Below are 10,000 nucleotides of genomic sequence, written 5' to 3' on the forward strand. Positions count from 1 at the left end.
TGTGAAATTAATTTGGTGTAATTCTGGTCTATGCTGGTAGACTGAGGTATAGCCAAACAATAAAACCTGCACCGTGATCATCATCATCATCATCATCATCATCATCATCATCATCATCATTACTACCAACAGGCCTTAGTTCAGATATGTCACAAGTGCAATAGGTTTGAGCCTAAATTTAAAATAAAACTTATAACATCACTGCCTGAAAGTGTCTGCACAACTAATCTGTTAAGTCTTTTATTTCAGTGTACAGTGTACAGCTTTTCATACGGCTCTAACAAAGCAGTGCACTGTAGTATAAGTGTCTCCAAGAAAGGAAGAGTCCAGTGGTTATTTCCAGTAGCATTAGTCTATACAATGTAATGTCTTTCCAGCCCCCCCTGTCCAAAGCTTAACGCAGACAGCCATAGATCAGTGCTCATTTAAACGGCACCGAGGGGTGCGAGTGACGTTTCTGGAGAATGGAGATGACTGGACGGGAAATTCTGAGGGGATCCTGCATGTTCACTTTTACAGACAGATGGATAACAACCAAAGGCCTGTATACTTTTTTTTTTTTTTTTTTTTTTTTAACTGTATTCACTCTCATAAATGACGACGACTGCATTTTTGAACACATTGTTTTCTTACTTTCATCTGGCTCTAATTCATTCTAAGTATAACCCCAGATCCTACTAACAAACTACCACGTTTGCGCAACTAACTACCTGGGACACACGGTATCTCCATAGCAGGCTGCTGAATATTATTGCACCTCTAAATTTAACTCTACTGATCACATTTCTTCCAAACTGATTTTACTGGTCAACTGCAGCTGGAATCGTACCTTAAATAAAAATGTAATAATAAAATTGTTAAAGTTTTTTTTTTCTTGTCCTCTTGTTGAAGCCCAGCAGCCTACTGCATTGCAAAGAAAGCAATCAAGTGTGATAGTCTTTTTCATTGCCATAGAGTAGACTATGTTGAGGCTCTTTAGCTCCTCATATAGATCTACTAAATCAGGAGTTCCTATGCGTTTTCATGTCACCCACCCACCCCACCCCGACCCCCCGTCTCATGTAGACGCAGGTTGGCCCACGGATCTCCGCGTGATAAGATTTTGTTCCAGAGAGCCACGTTTAAGATTTTTGTGTGGCTTGATAGGATTTAGCACGGAAGATAACAGCTGACAAGGTGAAATCCGGGATCAAAATAGCCAAATCCATACAGACATTAATTTTGGAAACCAAAACTGACATGAAAGTGAAATTAAATTATTTCTCAAGTTGCTGAGGTCCTCCTATGTCCCCCTCAGTGACCCCTCGGGGTCCTTTGACTCACTTTGGGGAACAACTGTGGTAAGAAATATAAATACATTGTAGTTTATTTGTTTAATTTGGATACATTTTGGGTTATTTAATTAAGTGATATCAAACTATTTCTCATATTGCCGAAGACGCCCTGTATCGCCCTCAGTGACCCTTGGGGGTCCCGGGACCTCACTTTGGGAACTGTACTAATGAACAGCTATGATAACATGCAGCCTATAAGTCATAGGCGCCAAAAAGCAGGGAAAATGCAGGCTGTTTTTCATAGGAGGCTGTGCTCACAATAATCGTCCAAAATTATGTGAGGAAAAATCTCCATGGAAGGTCTCTGCAGAGAGCACAGAAAAACTTTGAAGGAGTAGCAGCCTGCAGCAGCGAGATGGCGCTGTTCTGCACGTTTAACCTCAGCTGTGCTTGGGAGCTCGGACTGGCCATTGTGTGTTACATGTCTACATGTGTTTTTCTGCAGTCCGGTTCAAACGAAATTATAATGGCTTTCTGACAAAATCAGAAACATGTAGTGACAGAGCGACGGGGCGCTGAGTGGCTGACAGGGCCTGGTTTAGGACCCCCGCACACTTTATTGACAAATTGTCCAATAACCTTTTTTAAGGGGCAATAACTTATCTCGTTGTCTCTAATTTCATTGTAATGACGGGATAAGCAGGGGCAGGCGGAGGTAGGCTACTGTAAGAATACATAAATAAAAGTAGCACACGCACACTTTTACAAACCATTATGGAGATTAAGTTCAGATAGCTTGCTTGGTGAAAATTAAATTTAGATTAACTTGGAACTGCGGCCAAAACAGCCGTCATAATCGGTAGGGTGACGATAATAAATCTTAAAATAATCTTGTAAAATGTGTGGTAAATACCGGTTTTGTGTCATATAGGATATGTTTCATGTTGCCAATGCCTTTTTTCTTTTCTTTCCTTTTTCTTTTTCTTTTTTTTAACAAAGGTTTTTTTAAGGCATGGATCACATTATATGAAAATGCATGCTATAGGCCTACTGTTGAAAAGTCTGACATTTATTTTCGATTGATAGCAAACGCACTGGTTTTTTTTTTCCTTTTCCTTTCCTTTTTTTCTTTTAATTTTAATCAATTAATTTATTTTAATCTTAACATAAGGTGAAAAAACAGTGCAGTACTCTGCCGTTACCGGTTCCTTTTCACTGGTTACGTTTTATTTTTGTTTAATAAGAAATCCTCATCAGTTCATCATGTTCCTGTTTTTCATTTGTGACCCTGCTTTGCCTGCTCAGTCAAGGCAGGCTAATAACTACAATAATATGAGGAGGGACACGCTGATAAAACGAATTTTAAAATAAATAAGGATGTTAATTATTATGATGTCTAATACTAATTTTAATACCCTGTCTGCAACACTGATTCTCAAGTCTCCGTTACTGAAAATAAATCAATTTAACTATCACAATCAGAGCCGTTCCTTCTTTTCTTTTCTTTTCTTTCTTTTTTTTTAACTGTAGGCTGTATTTTTATGTCAACTTCAAGAGCTGCAGTGCCATTAGCATTAAATTATTTTTTTAAATTTCAACTGATTTCATTTGAGTGAATTTATTTCACACATTTACTGTGAAATAATACTTTGCAGTCCTTTAAAGTCGTTCAGTCAGACACAGTGAGAAAGAATTTCATCTGAGCAGACGAAAGCTTTCACGCAGCTTGATTTATTAAATAAAAGTAGACTTAACAGTTAACTAATTAATTTATCAACTAATTATATGAATTATCAACACTAATTAACAAATATCAGTGTGTATATATCTATATCTATATCTATAGATATATATAGACATAGATAGATATATACACACAAAAGTACACTTAATAATCAATTGATTAAATAATTATGTGAATTATCACTACTAACAAATGAACAAATATTAGCTTATAGAGACAGATAGGTCGATAGATAGACAGAAAACCAAACCTACAATATTTTTATTGATACCTGTGTATGTGTAGCTATGTACTGCCTACGTAGTGACTGTATATTATACAAAGGCAGAACCAAACTAACGAAGTAGCGAGATAAACTCATTAGACTGCGTGCAGAGGCTTGGGCCTGCAGCTGAAGATCTCTGTTCCTGCGACACAAAGGTGACTAACACGGAGGACTTAAATCGAGCCAGTTCATAATGCCTCTGCGGTGCAAGGTGCACCGGGAGTGCAATCACTAATCGTGCCCCCTAAAGTCTTGGCCAGTCCTCTGAACTTTACAACTATATGTAAACAAGTTGTCAGTTTGGGAATAATCTTCTTTACTTTTTATTGGAATGAAAATTCAATCTCCCAACCTTAGATTAGGCAGACGAGATTTTTTTTCCGTTCCTTGTCATTGGTGGGGCTGGACTTTGGTGGACAATAATGCGGCAATTGTTGATGCTTTGTGACCCATAAAATTTGAGGGTGGCTATTCTGGCTTTGGTATGTAATTATGCAAAACACTTTGTATAAAGACTTGCCATCCGATCTAATGATAGAGCCTGCAGTCTCATTTCCAGAGAGGGAGGCACCAGCAAACCATATACACTCCTCGAATGACGGAAGAAAAGCTGCCATAATAAAACCAGGACAAACCGCAAATAAGAATGCAGGTTATTGTTCAGGTAATTTTGTCGCAGTGTGAATATTTTATAATCTAACATGCATTTAAATGGCGCATTTAAATTTAACTGCTACTTACAGTGTGCAAGCCTATGTTGCTTTTGCGGGGCGAAAATTATATCATGTGATTTGAAGTTATCACAATATGCTGCAAATGTGGGAGCGATTTATTTATTTATTTATTTTTATTACCATTTTCAGGTTGTTTTTCTATCGGCGTGGTTTAACTCTCTAAATTCTGGTTTTGACTGCCAAAAGATTTCCCATCTCAACGAAATGCAAACGTGGGGAAAGTTTTTCATTTGTTTTTTTTTTTTAAACCTCATGTCTCTATATTCAGAGGCAGAGGCGCCAGAAAACAGCCGATCAGGTTCATTGCTGGTAGAAATTGGACATATTTTACGAAGCACCACGGGTCCACTCGCAAAACTGGTTAAAGAAATCATAAAAATACATACTGTTGACAATTTTCATGCACTTTTAGTTTGTAAAGAAAATGAGAACAGCTAAATAGGCTAAAACTGGAAAAAGAAAGAAAGCATGGTAACTTGTAAGTTTATTGTAAAAAAAAAAAAAAAAAAAGTTCCAAGATATTTATTAAAAGACTGCAGACTGCACTGAGGTGTGCACTATGGGATGTTCTGTGTGTATGCACATAATAAACACTTGTGCTGCCTGACAGAGGTGTGAATCTGAGAGCTTTTCTACCAAATGAAGTGCCAGCAGAGAGAGAAATAAAGAGATCTGCAGCTGTCAGGGGTCAGTCAGGCAGAGATTGCTTCTAGAGATCTTTTGAAAAAATCACACGTTTGAAGGCTTAGTGCTTTGCTGTCTTCGCATTTCAAGCTCAGATCAGTGGAATCACAAAAAAAGAGAACATGGGTTGGAGAATTCTGATGTTGGGATGGACATGGGACGAGTGCTTTTTGGAAGGCAGGAGACAAGCCTTTACCTGATCCTTTAGAGGAGGGAGGAGAGCACAAGTTTTTGTTCTTACATTAAAACATGTATCACACAATTAAAGCTACAGTGTCTGTAATGTCTTTGCATGTGCGTGCGCGTGCGTGCGTGTATGTGTGTGTGTGTGTGAAGAGTGTAGACAATTTATTGCACAAAATCTGCTCGCCACTTTCCTCTAATTTGCTGTATATCTCTGCAGAAAGAAGGAGTAAAGGAAAACATCACTTTGTACAAGGTGCTCTGAAGCATTTCATGGATTGTTCAATTTGTACCTCCAAGAGAACCTTTATAGTTAATAAATGTGGAACCCTTTTCAATGCAGAACACTAATTTTTTTCTCCAAAGGTCTAATGTGAATGTCTTTTGCACCATGCAGGTAAAAGAAAATAGAAATTAAATAATAATAATTATAATAATAATAATAATAATAAAATTGTTCCCTTTTCACCTCACATCCCAGATTCCCCCCCCCCCCCCCCCCCCCCCCCCCCCCCCCAGGGAAAAACATCCTTCCTATCAAAACTGTGCACCTGCATTGACAGTTGCCCAGCTGTAGTTTTGAACTTAGCAACTTTAGATCCTTTTCTGATCCAAATAACACACGAAGATGCCTTGCTTTAGTGGAGGTGGTTCACTTTTAGTAATTCTGTGTTTTGGTGAAACGATCAAGCAGTTTATTTCCCTGCTTGGCTTTGTGATGACTCCATAATTTGTGAAGCTGCATTATTGCACATCAGAGCAACTGCATGTTAAATATATTATAATAAAGCAAGGGATTGATGTGGAATGGTAAGTTATCATCAAGTTAATCAATTCATGTCATATTTATTTATTTGTGTTTATTTTTTTGGACCGAGGGGAGTTTAGTATTTTGTAGTGTTTTGTGGCCAAGAATTTGACCTCCACACTAAGAAAATGTGAGACCAGCCACTTAATTTAATGAACAAATTGGGCAACTTGTCATGGTAAATTGAGGGCAATGGTTACAAATTTTAACTTTATGCTCAAAGAATATCAGGAATGTGCATTTTCACATAACTGACCATGCACACACACACACACACACACACACACACACACACACACACACAGAGAGAGAGAGAGAGGGAGAGAGAGAGAGAGAGAGAGAGAGAGAGAGAGAGAGAGAGAGAGAGAGAGAGAGGGAGAGAGAGAGAGAGAGAGAGAGAGGCATGCATGTGCAGCAGTGATTCTGCCACCATCAAAAACATGGATATGATGACACAGAGCAGGGTCGACTGCAAAGCGAAGCCCCAGCAGGTCCTTGTACTGAGCTGGCCAGGTGATCAGTTGAGTTTGTTTTAGCCAATCACGGCTGAGGACAGAAACTGCCAAACATGATTTCTCTTTTAAGGTTGGATGGTGTAAAGAAAAGTGATTCTGTCCTGATTTTAGTGACATTTTGCATCTTTGGGGCTTTTGGAAAATGGAGATTTCCTTATCTTATTAGAGGAGGAGGTTTTAAGTTTTCATAGCGTTTTGCTGAACCCTTGTCCAAAAGACTGTAAGGAGACCCCTCCACACACACATACACACCACCACCAACACCATCATCACAGCAAATTAGAATCAAATCACAATCCTTTGCAGAGTTATTTCTTCAGGATTTTGTTGTCCATTTGTCTTATTCAGAGGCAGCTTAAGGTTCTCTATCTTGTTTTTTTTCTGCTTTAGAAAACAACATGTGCTCAGTGCCAACATGATTCACTGGTAACTTTTGAGGAACTGATGATGAATGTTTGAAAATTAAACAGGCACCAAAACTACACTATGGTCACTTTGAAACATTTCTCAAACCCATGAAGCCCAGATTTTAATGTAAACTTTAAAGTCCTATCATTGAAAGTAAAGGTGAGATTTGAAACACTGTTTAGTTCCTGAACTGGCTGATAATCTTCCTGATTCAAGCATTGAGATGATTTGACCACCACAAGTGTGTTTACAATGTATTTCTGAAGCTGCAAATGGCTTGAGCATTTGGGAAATGGAGTTAAATAAATCTGTCTTGAGATGTAATCAGGGAGAATTGAAATAATTTGTAAAAAGAAAAACTCTTCAAATAAAACAGAAAGTGCACAAAGGTCAAATAAGAATATTATGACCCATTATTTGATTAATAATCTCTCTGACTCTGAGCACAAGTCTGTCAGATATAAAATAATGAAAAAAACTTGTTCGAGAAGCTTTTACCTTCTGCTGCTCATATAGAAATCAGCATGCAAGCACAAATAAGTTCTGGAAAACCATATCACCTTAATTTGAACCTTCGAAACCCTTATTTTTGAGTGTGTATTTCCAACAGGCTCTTTTTCATATGCCATGTGATTTCTTTTCCCTGCTTCCTTCTAGCAAGGCAAAATATGCAAATCCCATCAGATTTATAACACTCAGTGCCTTTCAGTGTTCATGTGCTTCTGCTGTGGTGTATTATTATTTTCAAGGGTTCTCAGCAGGACATAAAAGGATCATAAGTTATTCTTCCACCTGACAAAAATATTTTATTTTCCCTCTGTTTCAAAGATGGACCCAAGTAAAAGTGATAATGACATGATTTATTATCATCTGATTGCTTTAGACAAGAGTTTCATGCAATGCTGCATATGAAACAAAATATAAATTGGCAGGGAATGCTTTCGATGAAGCACAAATTCTTTCATGTGACAGCATCATGTGCTCATTAAATCATCCACAAAACAGGTGACAAAACATTTTCATTCAAACAACGACAAAAGCAACACCACTGCACTTCATTCATCTAGAGCTGGAAGTGTATGGGCTGTATCCTCCCTGAGAAAAAAAAAGCCCTGCAGTGAACTTTGAAGCTTTTGTTTTTGGCATTAATAATATTCTGCAAGTTTTCAGAGAACAACTTTTGTCTTTTTCATTAGTGTCATTTGCTGGATCACTCAGAGCCCATTAGATTCATCAAATAAAATAATGACAAATTACCATCCAAACTGACAATCTTCCACTTTTAAGGCTGTTATGTTTGTTAAAGTTTTGTTAATAGTTTATTTGGATCACCAGGAGACAGGGTAGGTTTTCACTGGGATCTGGTGGCTTCAATACGCTTGGTGTTAAAGAGCTCTGATCTGGGCCATGACAGCTTAGTCCAATCAGTCTGTTCAACATGCTGGTTTGACTGTCACTTTCAATTTTCACATGACCCCTTGGTCCTAAAATGGGGGATAAGTGGCAGAAAGTAGGACTGAAAGCTCATATTATTGGTCTGACAGCTTCACTCATCTGAAAGTAATGCAAAATGCAGTTCATATTTATACTGTGACCTTATGCTCAAACAGGGACTCTGCTGTATCTACATGTTAGCCACTGAAACTAAGGCTAAAATGGTGGATACCTCCAGCATAATTTTGTCATAATGCATGTTATTTAATCACTAATTGGTCAAAAAATGCAACTAAATCTATTAAAATGTCATTGCAACACTGAGAATGTGACTAAATATCGTTTAGAGAAAACAACATGTACTTTTGAGTGTTGAAAGGAAAACCACTGAGCTTCCCTTTATGGAGCGAGCAACCAGCAGGTATACATAATGCTTTTCATATGTAATGAAAAAACATGGGGAAAAAAAGACACTGCCAATGGTACCTCTCTTGCTGCATGTATCCAGCTGCTCATATTCTCAATATCCTCCCTCAAATGTTTTATCAGAGCGCTATTTATGCTCATGTAGGTCATAAAAGAAGAGCGCTATCAGTGGGACTGGATGTGGTCATTATCAGACATGGTGCTAGACAAGAGGGAGGGGTTCATTGTTCACTGTACGCTGCCTGCCCAATGACTGAATAAGGTGTGTTCATTGTTCATTCTCTCTGTGTGAAAGCCACAGTCTCGTTTTTTGCCAGTGAATGTTGCTGCATAACCACAGCACGGCGTGCAATTTTTGTGAATATGAAGAGGAAAAACAGCGAAGAGATTGAATTCACTGTATCGCCTCCCACCAGTGCAGCATCTACATTTATTTTCTCATTTTCCAGGAGACTTTGTAAATGAATGGTGGTGTACAGTATATGGTTTGTGGTTTGAAAAGCATGTTTGGTCAATGCATGTGACCCCATTGAGTACAGCAGATATGTAAAAAAAAATCACCTTGAATAAAATAATTAAAAAAAGAAAAAAACTGCAAATTTATATGCACTGTCTCCTAGCCACTTTCTTGTTCCATGGTGCTATACAGTTTCATTCAATGCCATTTTCATTCATTGCTCTTAACTCCAGCAACAAACCTGAAGAGTTGAGTGACGGAGCAGTAAAGGTTGTTGTTTTTCTCCGTATAATCCACACTTCTTGTCCCCTGCCTGCCCTTCTAATCCCCTGGCATGTGTTGGTGACATCACATGGCTACTGGCTCCAAGTTCTTGTCCCCCTGCAACTGTCATTAACTCTGTGAACAAATGAAAAATGACTGGGAGACTCGCTGGCTCCCACCACTGACCTTGGGTATTATTAGAGTGACCTCTCTTTGGCTTGACCAAAAAACCTTTTTGATATCATTGCTGGAAGTACACTAGGAATGATGGCCTGTCTGCCGGTGGGGGAAAGCCGAGCATTACACATGGGGGGAATGATGCCGTCGGAACCACCAGTGTCGTGTAAACCTATACTCTGCTCCCACTGCTGGCTCATGAATTCTTAATTAGAGAACACAACCTGAAATATCGGGCTCACAAGTTGCCTGACCCCTCTTTACCAACAATGCACAATATTTGGGTTTAGCTTTGTGACATGTTCAGATGAAATGTTACACTGTAAAGGAGAGCCAGTGGGGAATTGTGTCACAGTTAGCTGTGTGATATCATCTCTGCTGAGGGAGGAAGGATCAGTCAGGTGTGGCTGTGGGAAGCTTCTCCATATGCCACCAAAACGGTCCTCATAAGATCACACTGAAAATTACATGCTGATATTGATCACAACGAGCATGCAGATGAGTGTGATTTATTGTGAGCAGCTCTGGGTGAGAGTGTCAGAGAAAAGCCTACATGCAGGCCCAAATGTGTGTGGTCATTACTTAAATCCTGAAGAAGAGAGAGAAAGAAAGAAAGAAAGAAAGAAA

This window comes from Myripristis murdjan, chromosome 6 (assembly GCF_902150065.1).
Source record: "Myripristis murdjan chromosome 6, fMyrMur1.1, whole genome shotgun sequence".
Classification (NCBI taxonomy): domain Eukaryota; kingdom Metazoa; phylum Chordata; class Actinopteri; order Holocentriformes; family Holocentridae; genus Myripristis; species Myripristis murdjan.